Source organism: Dipodomys spectabilis, unplaced genomic scaffold, assembly GCF_019054845.1.
Source record: "Dipodomys spectabilis isolate Male_0828 unplaced genomic scaffold, ASM1905484v1 ptg000300l, whole genome shotgun sequence".
Lineage (NCBI taxonomy): Eukaryota > Metazoa > Chordata > Mammalia > Rodentia > Heteromyidae > Dipodomys > Dipodomys spectabilis.
The window spans coordinates 1,154,292-1,168,172 of NW_024870977.1; the positions used below are offsets into that span (position 1 = coordinate 1,154,292).

A 13,881-nucleotide genomic window follows, 5' to 3' on the forward strand; every position below is an offset into this window, starting at 1 on the left:
AGCAGCTCCTCCGAGCTTTGTCGGTATCCAAGATGGAGATCACCAGTGCTGGGGGGGGAGGGGTGGCCTTCCCTCCTCTGCTCCCTGAGAAGGAGTGAGGACGTCGGGCTTCTACTCACGCCGAGTCTTGGATCCTGGGTCGTCTCTGGTCTGCAAACTGCAGGATGAAGATGTCCGCTCCTTGTCGGTTCTTGCTGGTGTTGAGTAGAATCCTCTTGCCCACTGCGTCTGGCTCCTTAGTCCCGGACTCTCTGTGTGAGCGCTCAGGTATGGCCACGGCTGTGGTGGCCGCTACGACCCTGCCGCCGCGGCGGCGGCTGCTGGCAGGCGCTCAGATGTGTCTCCTTGTCTTGGCTTCCCCTGTCTTGTCTAACTCTCTGTCCTGTGATGGCACACTTGGTGTGATTCTCTGGCTTAGGACTGTTCACTGGAACTCTAAAACTGCTTTCTATGCGAGAGCTTGTTCAGATTCCAGCTTCTCCTCCGCCATCTTCCCGGAACTCCCCGGCAGGTCTCTTATTGCTGTATTTCAATGCTTGATATGGGCCTGTTAAGATGGTGTAACTCATCTTGGTTTAGTTTTGGCATGTCAATATTTCTGCCAACTTCTCAAACTTATTAGCACATAGTTTTGAGAAGTATTCCCTTATAATGTTTTGAATCTTGGTTGTTTCTGTGGTGATATTTCCATTCGCATCTCTGAGTTTATTTATTTGGGTGTGTTCTCTTCTTTTTCTCATAAGATTTGCTAAGGGTCTTTCAATTTTGTTAATTTTTTTGAAGAAGCAACTCTTTGTTTTGTTGATTTTTTTGTATGTTTTTTTGTGGATTCTAATACATTTAATTCTGATTTAATTTTAACTATTTTTTTTTGTCTACTAGATGAGGGTTTATCTTGCTGCTCTATTTAAAGGAGGCTCAGTTGTCTCATTAAATTGTTGGTTTCAGATCTCTGCAATATAATGATGTAAGAACTCAAAGCTATAAACTTGCCCCTGAGTACTGCCTTTGCTGTGTCCCAGAGGAGCTGGTGATTTGTGTGCTCATTTTTGTTGAATATCATGAACATTTGAATTTCCTTTCTAATCTCTTCCACGACCCACTTGTGTTTCAGCAGTGTCTTGTTCAGCCTCCATATGTTACCGGACTTTCTTTGGTGGCTTTTGGTGTTGAGTTCTAATTTTACTCCCTTGTGGTCTGAAAGAATTCAAGGTATAACTTCAATGTATCTGAATTTGGACAAGTTTGCTTTGTGGCCTAAAATGTGGTCTATTTTGGAATATGTTCCATGTGCTGCTGAGAAAAAGTATATTCTGATGCTGCTGGGTGAAATATGCAGCAGGCGTCTGTTAAATCTAATTGATCTAAGCAGTTGTTTAAATCTGCGGTTTCTCTGTTGAGAAGAATAGCTTGGCCCCTGGGTAAGGATGACATGCAAATTCGTGAAGCATTCCAAATTTTTACAACAGATGCTGGAGGGGATGTGGCCAGAAGGGAACCTTACTGCATTCTTGGTGGGAGTATAAACTTGTTCAACCACTTGGAAAGCAGTATGGAAGTTCCTCAAAAGATTCCAAATACAGCTCCCCTATGACCCAGAAATCCCACTTTTGGGCATTCACCCAAATGATTACAAACAAGACCATACTAAAACTACCAGCACAAATATGTTTATTGCAGCATTATTTACCATAGGTAAGATATATAACCAACCCCGATGCCCCTAAGTAGATGAATATATCAAAAAACGCTGTGTGTGTGTGTGTGTGTGTGTGTGTGTGTGTGTGTGTGTGTGTGTGTATGGGAATTCTATCGTCCATCAGAATGAATGACATCACCCAATTTGTTATGAAATGGAAAAACTTAGAAAAAATTATATTAACTGACGTGAGCCAAGTCCAAAGAAACATAGGTCCATGGTATCCCTTATTTGCAATAAGTAAATCTATGTCTGTGATAAGCAGAAATGGTCAAAAGCTATATGCATATGACTAGATAAGGTGATGTTAAGCTAAATGAACCTCAAGATAGGAACACAAGTGTTTTTTTTCTTGCTGTTGTTTTTAACACATCTATAATGTGCGATGTTATTTTTTTGTTTTTTATATGGTCCTCCCACACAGCATAACCCCTGTTTTCACAGTATTTGATGTTAGTGTGCCTGCATCTTGTATATACACTTCTCTAATTTGGGGAGGGAAAGGGAAAAAAACAAAATGCTTAAATAGAGATACAGGTTGACACATTGAAACAATGAGATACACAAGGCACTATGTTGAAAAATGAACTTTACAATTTAGGCAGGGTTAGGGTGGAGGAGTGGGGGGGGGGTGAGGACTGTACTTGTGGAGGTAGAAGGGAAGGGATGGTAGGGGAAAAACAAAGGGGAGCTAACAATTCTTGATAGGAAATGTACTCATTACCTTGCTCATGTAATTGTAAACCCTCTATAAAGTATTTTTACAATAAAAAACGTTTAAAAATGTTCTGAGATAGAATAGTTTATTTCTATTATTTTACCCATATAATAACCTTAACAAAGAAATTAATACAAATCACTGACCTGAAGATATTTTGAATAAGTATGTGTGTGTATGTGCACACGTGCACAGGAGTGCATGTGCATGCCTGTTTGTTGGCATGCTCAGTTTGAACTCAGGGCTTCAAGGTCTTGCTAGGCCTTTCTTCTCTAGATTGGTGAGCTAGTATATGAACTACATCTCCATTCCTGGCCTTTTTCTAGTTCATTTACATTTTTAAAAAATAATTTTATGAATTATTTTTTGCTCTGATTGGCTTCCAACACTTATCCACAGATCTCAAGCTCCTCAGTAGATATGACGAGTGGGCAGGATTACAGATGTGACCAACCAGAACAAGGTTTTAAGAATAATTTTATAAGTAGAAGAAACTTTACTTCACGGAGTACTCTTTTATCATTTCCTACTTTTAAAGCATTTTGGAGTGATTATATGTGAATTTATTTCGTTTTGGGATTCTTACAAGACAGTAAGTGATGGTATTTAAAAGTTTAAGTACTTTTTTAAAAGGATACTAGAACTGTGGGACAGAAGAAATTGGGCTCTCTTTGGATCTTAATTTATAATCTCAGTCTGTGCATGATAACACAATGTCACCAACACAGTCTGTGTTGAAGACAAAATGTGGCAGAAAGCAATTACCATGTGTTGGGTCTTCGTCCGTCTTTGGATGGACGGGGTCCGAGGAAAGGTAAGTGCAAAGTGCAGCTGCTTGCCCCTTCCCCAGCCTCCCTTAGCCCAGGAGACAATCAGATGCAGTGAGGAGTCAAACCAAGCAGGAACTCGTTTATTAATAGGGAGCATACCTTTTTTAAAGCAAAAGACTGCGTGGGAAGGGAGGAAATGGAACCCAGCAATCACGGAAAGGCCATACCTTATCATGCACCTAAGCTTCCATGAGTTGTTTACACACGGAACCTAAACAAATCCGGCTCTGCCCACTCAACTTCCTCTCAGGGCCATCTTAGCTACCTGTGTTCCCCACAGATTTCCCCACATATTCACCCTTTTTGTTTTAATGGCAGATCCACCTCCCAGTTAGTTATCTTTTCCCCCTCCTCTGTAAAGGTTATTTTTAACAGGATTACATTTGGCCACGCAATGGATTGGAGGCAAGTCTGGAAGGAGGTCCCTTGTGCATAAGAGCTCGTCCCAGTTACCTCTCATCCCCACCTAGCACAATAATAAACATTAGCCCCATCACATTTAGAAATGTCCCAAGCAGTAAAATTTGAAACAAACTGTGCAGACATAGCAAAGCAATCCCAGGCACCTGGTGTCTTTCAAGTAAGCAAGTTCCTTGTACGTGCCTTCAAGCGAGAACAGGGGTCAAGATGACCTTTAAACTTTACTGTCAGCTCCCAACACCCCGTCTCTGTTTAAAGAAATGAACCCGCCTGTCAGGTTGGGTAGATCACCTTGTCTGTCTTATCCATCATCCGAAACTTCTTCAGAGCAAAGTTGAAGGCCCTGTCTTAAGTTGGTCATACTGGCACCCCTTCTTACCCGTCTCTGGCTGCGGTTCCTCTCGGGGGAAATTTATTCACACTTGGAACTTGATCTTATGTAACTAGCTGGCTCATAAGAGTTTTGCAGTGCACGTATAATGCAAGGAAGGCATAGAAAAACCATCAGCAAAAGCATTTCCAGGCCAACAATGTCATTAGCCCTTTAACGTTAGTAAGGGATGGGATAGCAGTCTTTGCCACTTTAGAGTCCAGAGGTGGGGCTTGTTCTAGAGTAGGTTTTAGATATATTCACAGGACACATAACAAAAAGTGGTTGTACAAGCAATTAGTAAAAGAACAATTAGAGCAGGTAACATTAAAATAGATAACTCCTACAGAAATATGTTTTACACAGTCCATACATAATGACATAGGGTGGTGATCAAAATGAAGATCAGGCCACCAGGTCGAAGGGACAGTTTCTCTTGTGATGCTATTGATGATTTCTGCATTGCCAGTGCTGATCACTGCCCAGGTCACCCATTGAGGTTGATGTGGATTCCATAGCCATTGCCGGGACTGGGAAGGTCAGGACAGCCATCAGCTAGAGCATCACCATCTGCAATTGTTAAAGAACACAAGAGCTCCTCTGTTCCCCAGCCTCCCTTACCCAGGAGACAATCAGATGCAGCGGGGAGTCAAACCAAGCAGGAACTCCTTTATTAACAGGGAGCATCCCCTTTTTAAAGCAAAAGACTGCGTGAGAGGGGAGGAAATGGAACCAACCAATCACTGAAAGGCCATACCTTATCATGCACCTAAGCTTCCATGAGTTGTTTACACACTGAACCTAAACAAATCCTGCTCTGCCCACTCAACTTCCTCTCAGGGCCATCTTTGCTACCTGTGTTCCCCACAGATTTCCCCACACCATGGGCAATAATTGTTATGCTATTAGTTATTGGATAATATGAATATTGAATTGAGAGTATAAGAGAATGGAGAGATTTTACCTACCATTTTTGTATTGCTGAAAGGTTTTTGGAAACTTTGACTAATTTTCTTCCTCCTGTGTGTCTTTAGGCCATGCACTTAGTTCCTTTAATTACAATTTTCTCAACACTAAAATGGGAATAACATTAGCATTATAGTAAACGTTTTCTTAAAAACTAAGAGACATAAAACTGGTGAAATAATTAACATAAACTTCTATGAATGAGGTTTCAGCTTAGCCAGCAGGTTTTTTTGTTTTTGTTTTGTTTGTGGGGCTTGAACTCTGGGCTTGGGCGCTGTCCCTCAGCTCTTCACTTCAAGGCTAGCGCTCTACCACTTGAGCCACAGCATCATTTCCAGTTTTCTAGTGTTTTTTTGGAGATAAGAGTCTCACAGACTTTCATGCCCATGCTGGCTTTAAACCGCAATCCTCAAATTTCAGCCTCCTCAGTAGCTAGGATTATAGGTATGAGCCACCAGCGCCGGCTAACAGTTCTTTTGTAATACTAAACTGAATGTGATATATATTACAGAAATCATTACATGTAGTGAGAAACCAGAAGTAATATTATCCATTGACTATGCTTTGCATCCAAGGAAGCCAGGTGGATAACTTCTCATGCTGTAAATCAAACTGGTTACCTTATGTCTTGATAGTGTAAAAATATCAAGGACAGAATAATGTAGGAATGTTGTAGACTGAGGTGAAGTCCATATGAAAATGTGCAAAACTGATAAATCCTAAAAGTAACTGAGCAGTATATTGTGTTTTACATCGTTTAAGTTCAACTGCAAAGATAGGGAAGACCTAGAAGAATTAATTCTCTTTTTGATATACTATCATAGGTCCTTAGCAGCATGAACTCTTTCCTCATTCTAGTAGAGGCATCATCAGATGAGGGAAACTCTATTTTTTGGTTGCTTCCTTCAATTTGTTCTTCAGTTTGAAATCTGAACTACATGAGACCAGGAAAATTAGACACGCAGGCTTTGGAAAGAGCAATCAGCATAAAATAAATAAAATATATATAGTCTTATAAAAGGTCTAACTAAATTGAGTTATATAGTCTCAAGCGTAAACACAAAATGATTTAAGCAATATCATTTTATTAAATATTGAAAAATAATAGGAGTTGTTCATTTTGTCTTTCTACTACCTTGAATTAATTATTGATTTTCTATATAGAGATTACTGATGAGATTAACAAGGAACTCGATTAAAAATTGACAAAAGTTCTGAATAGACATGTTTTCCAAATAGTCCTGAAAATCACCAGTGGGTTTAAAAAGTTGTGCTTAATACCACTTCTATGCTACCTTAATGCTTTCTGAACAGAAGTCATTACAGAAATGCAATTCAAAATTAGTATGATAGTATTTCATAACTATTATAACTCTTATAAAAAAAATCAAAGGAACTTGGTGTGGTGGTAAAGGCTTGTAATTCCAAGCATTTCAGAGGTTGGAATAAGAGGATTTGAGTCTAAGGCCAGTCTGGGGTATTGCACATAGTAAAAATATGTCCTTTTACAAACCTCAAAAGGTAATAATGTTGGTGAGAGTGTGGAGAAAAGGAACTTTTCTACACTCTTTGTCAAAATATAGGGTAGTATTCTCGTAGAAAGTAGTATGCATTTTTCTAAAGAAATACAAAGTTGAAATACCATCTCACCCACCAATAACATGATTATTTCTCTCTGGGTAACTCATAAATATATCTGTAGTTCATTGTTATTCACATTATTCACAACAGGCAAGATATAAATAGAAGGTAAGTGTTCAACTACAGACTAATAAAGCAACTTTGGTGCATGCACAAATACAGTTTTCTGTTTCATCCTTAAAATACTAAGAGACTTCTACCATTATCCACAACTTACAATGACCTGAAAGATGTATTCTAAATGATGAAAAATGTTGTTTTCTGATCTTTATAAAACCACACACCCACACCCACACCCACCCACACACACACACACACACACACACACACACAAAACCTAAAACAACAGAGAAATTTTTCAAAAAGTAAAGCAAGCTGCAATTGCTGGGATATTTAGGTCACAATATAGATGATTGTACATATATAGGATGAGCAAGTATAGAGTTGTAATGTACAACATGAGAATACTGTGGACAACACTGGACTTACATAGGAATGAAGCTAAATAAATAGGAATTTTTCTTTATTTTAGGTTGCTCTTTTAGTTTTTCTTCCTTCAGTAATGGATCAGATGAACGTAATTCTTTAAATATACCTGTCTGTTTTCAGAAACAATAACAAAAATATAGCAATAATGTATACTCAACATAAAAAAATGTCAAATTAAAATACATGAGATTATCCTTGATATGAATTAATTATTAAAAATAAGGGAACCCATGGGACCTATTTTTCTTTAAGTCTGGCTTACTTCACTTAATGTGAATTTTCCAAGATCTTCCATTTCCTTACAAATCGTGTGGTATCATTATTTCTGATGGAAGCATAGTATTCCATGTGTATGTATGGGTGCATGTGTGTGTTTTACATTTTCATGAGCCATTCATCTACTGAGAGGCAACTGGGTTGATTCCATCTATGTGTGTGTGTGTTATATTTTCTTGAACCATTCATCTACTGAGGGGCAACTGGATTGATTCCATCTTAGCTATGGTAAATAACACAGTGATAAACATAATTGTGCTGGTAGCTTTAGTGTGTCCTTGTTTGTAGTCACTTGAGTAAATGCCCAGAAGTGTGATTACTGGGTAATAGGGCAGCATTATTGTGTACATCAAGGATAATCTTAGTAGATGAACAGAATAGCTCAATTGCTATGTACATATGACCATATAAGGTGATTCCAAGTGAAATGAACTCAAAGACAGGAATTTTACTATAGTATACAAGTAATAAACTACCATACAGATTTTTCAACCTCATGTCAGTCACTGAAAAGGGAAAACAAAATGCAAAATCAGTAAACCAATAGAGAAAAAATTGAAAATTAAACAACTAAGGTGGAGAGATGACTTGGACCAAGAATAACAGATGACACAACTAGGAAACAAATAACAAGCAGGTAGGTTTAAAAGGAATTACCCACAATTCTATTAAATATATTTATATCAAAATTTGTTAGAACTATACTTCAAATCACAGTTTAATAGTATATAATTTTAATAATAGGTTACTTATTACCGAATTCTTAATATTGAATGTTTAATATATAATTTTAGTAGCTATAGAAAAGAAGAAAGTGAAACTAATTTTAATGATATATTTCATGAATTGTAAAATTGAGAAGCATTAGAATTTAAACAAATGATATATCATTATTGTTTCATATCTGTGAATTAATGTATTAAAGCAAAGTGTATTTTACACTTAGCACTCATCTTAACATCAAATAATACATTATTGCACATGATTTTGGTATGAGCTGGCAGGATTCATCACTGTGGTAAAATTTGCACCACACTACATGAGGGTATGACTCATCTCATCAAGCTTAAATTCTAGAAATTTGAATTCTACATACATGTTAAATTCCTGTCTAGGTGACATCTACAAAATTATATACAACTATATACACGAGGAGTATTTCAGATGATACATAAAAGTCATATTCTTTAATTAAATTTTTCTTATTTTGTACCAAATAAATACTTATAGAGAGACTGAATTTCTGAGTAGATGATAGTGTATATGTGCCAGATTATACATATTGAGGCTTATTTTATATTCTTGACAGTTGCATTTAATTTTGCATAAAGGGTTAAGTGTATTATATTGGATATATGAAACTAAACTGAATATTTATTCCATTAATCCTTTGAAACTTGTCTAATCCCAATACAAATTACCCATGTGTTTGAAGTAATGAAAACAACAAAAGTTCTAAGCAAGATAAATCAGTCTGTAGTAGACAAGTATTTTCAACTTCATTTTGATAGTTGGTCCTCTTTTACACTACAGAATATTCTTGGGAAAATGTGTTCCAGGCTGTCCACAACTGCAGAATATTACGGTTTGATCTATCATAAGAGAAGGGGAACCTTCTTTCCAAAATTTTGCTCCCAGAGAAGTGATCTGTTTTATGGAGGTGAGTTGGAAATGAACATTTTTCACAGTCAACCTTGAGAAGCCATCTTGATAGACCATTTCTGTAAGTGGTTATAGAGAAGTATTCCTGGATTTCCAAGGATGCCAGATTGCCTCATTTTGAGACAATAAAAACAGGAATATAGTCAGCTGGATTTGTACGTTTAGGAGAAAAACCCATTGACTCTAGGCCAGCGGACCACTGGGGCCCAGAGAAGCTAATACATCGAAGAGTAATCCTAGACCGCTAAAAATAAAACAAACAAAAAACTCCAGTAAGCACTGCTACCACAGCCCACATGAAGTCAGGCAAAAACAGAAGCTGAGAATAATTTAGCTGATAAATAAGATATTTTTGATGAGGCAGACTGAAATGAGACTCCAAAGAGAGGGTCTAAAAGACTGATCAGAGAGATTAAAATTGGTCACACAAAGATTGGAAAATAGTATTCCTTGTAGAACAAATAAATCATAGAAGTCCTGTGCATGTAAGAACAAGACAGCAGACCACATTCCAGAAATGCATATATTCTTAGACATCAGGTTAATGAATTTTCAATGGAAATCTTTGAATTCTTAAATATTTGACCACATGTGGAAGAAGGCCAATTGCTGAAGAGAAAGAAAATATCATCACTCTGTTAGGAGGTCCAATATCACTTTAAGAAGTAATAAAGCACAGATTTGTAATAAAAAGAGAAAACAATTATTCCAAATGAGGGTTTCATTTTTTTGATGTAAATGTTCTTGATTTAGGTGCTAGCAATTACCATATAATTGATCCAGTCCCTCAAATGTGTTGATATTGACTGCAGTTTTCCCACATGAAGGAAAAGAGAAAATTTACAAATGTCTGATGAAATGAGTCAAGGATGAAGTGTTCTAATAGTGATATCTGAAGTTTAGACAGAGGTAAAGAGGTGGATTTTCTTTTATAAAAGTCCCACATTTTTAAACTGGTGCCAGTGGCTCACAGCTGTAATCCTAGCTACTCAGGAAGCTGAGATCTGAGGACTGCTGTTCAAAGCCAGCCTAGGCAGGAAAGTCTCTGAGACTCATCTCCAATTAACCACCAGAAAAACAAAAGTGGAACTGTGGTTCAAGATGTAGAGCACTCACCTTGAGTTGAAGAGCTCAGAGACAGTGGCCAAGCATAGACTTCAAGCCCCTTGACCAACAACAACAACAAAAAATCTCCTTTTTCTTGGACTGCCTACAGCTTTGCCTAGCATTCAACAAAGAAGCCAGTTTATCACCTACTACATTCAAGTCCTATCCTAGCTGCTGCAAATAGAATGAATTGGTATCTTACGTCAAAAGGTTCATATTTGGGGAAACAAATGCCAGCAGTGGTAACTTTTTTCCAGTCCTTGAACTCTGGGACTGGACCATGAACATTGTTATGCTGGTAGCTTTCATGTGAGCTTGTTTGTTATTTATTGGATTACTGTCCGTGACAGGAATTATGAGGTTATAAGGGAAATCTATGTTTAGTCTTTTGAGGAAAGTCCATACGGCATGCGTGAGTGGTTGAACAAGTTTAATTTCCCTCCAACAGTGTAATTGAGTTCCCCTTTGGCTATATCCACGTCAGCATTCGCTATTGTCAGTTTTCCATTATCGGCCATTCTATCTGGGATGATGTAGAATCTCTCTTGCACTTGTAGATTTGTAGGCACCTTCTAGCTACCATAAATGAATGAATCTATGAAACCTATATTACTCTGAGTGTGCATTCTTTTCTATTTTCTCTTAGTATAATTTTCCCAAGCCGTATGAGATGTTGTGATGTTAATAAGTGTTGGTCCAATGACAGTTCGGGCTGCCAGTGGTATCTTGAACTGTCTAAGATTATGGATGTGGCTGTCTCCAATGTATACTTCTGTTCCTGCTTTTTCCCATGTGGACCTTTTATTTCCACACTGCAGCTGTGCTTTTGAATATGTTGGCCAACACAGTCACAGCAGTCACCTGCCTGGCTGGGTAACTTTTCATAGATTTCTTAAATCGTCTTTTGAATAGTACATCTATATATAATTATAGCTGACTTGATGTGACCCTCTAGAAGTGGAATACCAGCTAGGACTTTAAATCTCTGTTTCATTAGGGAGAGGTATAGTAATTTTCTGTTGTTATTCTGCCATTGGTTTTCCTCTTCGTCAGATTTATTTTATATGTTGTTGATTTTTTCACATAATTTAGGATTTGTGATGGTTGTATCAGGTTATTTTTGTTTTTTGTTTGTGTTACTTTGAAATAGTGATTTCAGGCTTGTATGAAGAGACAGTAAAAATATGAAATTTATGTTATTACATTGAAAGAAAGATAGCAGACATTTTAACCTATTTGCTACAAGTAAATTAATATTAAACAAAGCTAATTAAAATAATTACTTATTTACTCTTCAGAGGATGAGAATATTATTCTTGGATATCTTGGAGGAAAAGACTGTAGACTCATTACAACTGTTGCCTTACATTGAAATTACTGGCTAAACTTTGTTCTTCAAAAAGGCAAAAGCTCCATTTCTTTCATGTTAGTATTATAAAATCATAATATCTGCAGGTTGAATTGTTTTCCTCTGCTAATTTCAATTCCATTCTTCATCCATTAGGCATCTAGGGTTTTGGATGACCAATTCCTTAAAATACCAATATTGCTTATATTGTGATATAAATCTCAGTAATATTAATATGAATTTTTCTTTGAGTCTCATCTTGAGCTACATGTAGTCTCAAGCAAGAAACCTGATTATTTTACTCTTTTCTGTTTAATCAATAAATCCATTCTCTTTAGAAATATATTCTGATCTTTTAAATTGCTGGAGTAAACATCATGTATTTCTAGTACTTTTAATGAAATAAATACAAAGTTTGGAACAGGAAGAAACCACACATTATCACTTTAAAGTAAATCCTTGGGGACTATTTTATATACAAAAATAAAAATGTGGAATGCACATGTTTATACATAGATAATCTAATTGTTAAGTCAATTAGACACAAGAACTACCACATCAAGTCTCACTATACTTAAAGTCACCAAAATATTAGTGTTCATGAATATCACTCATTTTTAGAAAATGACAAGTCACAACAAAGTTTATATTATATTTCAAATTTAAAAAATGAAAATTACACCCAGATTTGCTGTCAATATCCTCTTTCCTGTAAGACATTTATTCAGCAAACAGAGCAACCAAAAAAAAGGGTTTGTCACATAGAACAATAGATATAGAAGCAGACTGTCTTTCCTTAAGACGATAAGTACATGAAAATCATGTGATTTATTCAAAGATACTATAAAAATTCATGAGAGGATTTGTGATCGGAAGTGATAGGTAAGTAAGTGTGTTGGAAGATGGCAGAGGAGAAGCTAGAGGATAAACAAGCTCTCGCATAGAAAGCAGTTTTAGTGTTCCAGTGAACAGTCGTAAGCCAGAGAATCACATCAAGTATGCCATCACAGGACAGAGAGTTAGGCCAGAGAGGGAAAATCCAGGCAAGGAGACAGATATGAACACTTGCCAGCAGCCGCGGCTGCAGCCGCGGCAGAGGCGGCCGTAATGGCCATACCTGCAACACAGAGAGTCCGGGACAAATGCACCAAATGCGGTGGGCAAGCGGGTACTACTCAACACCAGCAAGAACTGACAAGGTGCAGACGTCTTCATCCTGTAGTTCGCAGATCAGAGATGACCCAGGAACCGAGTCTGGTTTGAGTAGCCTGACATCCTCACTCCATCTCAGGGACAGAGGAGGGAAGGTCACCCCTCCCCCCCACTAGGGGGATTTCCATATTTGATACTGACCAAGGCCTGGCTGAGCAGGTAGCTCCAACTCAGGCCTTGGAAGAAAACAAGAGTCATTTAGCAGGTCACAGGACCCGAACCGGACCTTCCAGGTTCAGCTCCACCCAGGGAAAAGTCACCCAGCCAGGACTGAGCAAGCTCCGCCAGTCCCAGCAGTGGATATCTTTACTGGGTAAACAGAGCCAGAAGCTGCACCTCCCTACAGCTTCTTTGACAATCAATTGAAATTCAGTAAACATAGACCATGAGAATGGTTCCAGGCTGAGCTCCAGAAGCTAGCTTCTCAGGGAAAAGCTGCTGTTTGCTGAAAGGCCTCAACTCTACCCAGAACCTAGCCTCATCACAGCATCTCCAAACTAGAGGAAACAACCATCTCGCTCTTTTGTGATACTCAAAGCAGATTTCCATCCCATTGAACTAGCCTGGGATGGGAATCATAAAATCCTGGGTAAAGCAGAGCATTTTTCTGCTTGCTCAAACAAACTGACTTAAGAAACCAGCCAAGCCACAGGAAAATAAAACACGACAAAGAGACCAGAGACTCCAACAAGAGACTGGTTACATACACAAGGGAGATACAGGATCATCCCATCCCCCCAAAAAATCAAAGCACACTTTTTTTGTACCTTTTATAAAAAAAATTTTTCTAAAACATTTTTTAATTTTTAACTTTTTTTGTTTTCTATTAACTTTGTTTTTCTTCCTCTTATAATTTTTATGTGTGTGTTTTTTCTCTTTTTTTAAACTTTTTTTGTTTAGCTCTACTGACCTTTTGATCTTTTTTTCCTTTCCTTCTCATTCTTTTCACTTTTTCTTCTATTTCATTCTTCTTTGCATGACTTAATTGCTGTTCTGCTCATCAGACATACCCGTAGTCAATTATTACACCTTAGCCCCAATTGTGTACACACTTAATCCAGAAATTTATTATTCAGCTTAAAACCTCTTAGACTTAAATTCCTTAATAGCAGTACTACCTCTTTATAAATATATAATATTTTA

The 13,881-nt window shown here is 37.5% G+C and overlaps 1 pseudogene; it reads left to right on the forward strand.

The window, feature by feature from the left end:
* The first annotated feature begins 1,396 nt into the window (after positions 1–1,396).
* Positions 1,397–1,462, forward strand: LOC122127419 (annotated as a pseudogene).
* Positions 1,463–13,881: the final 12,419 nt, after the last annotated feature.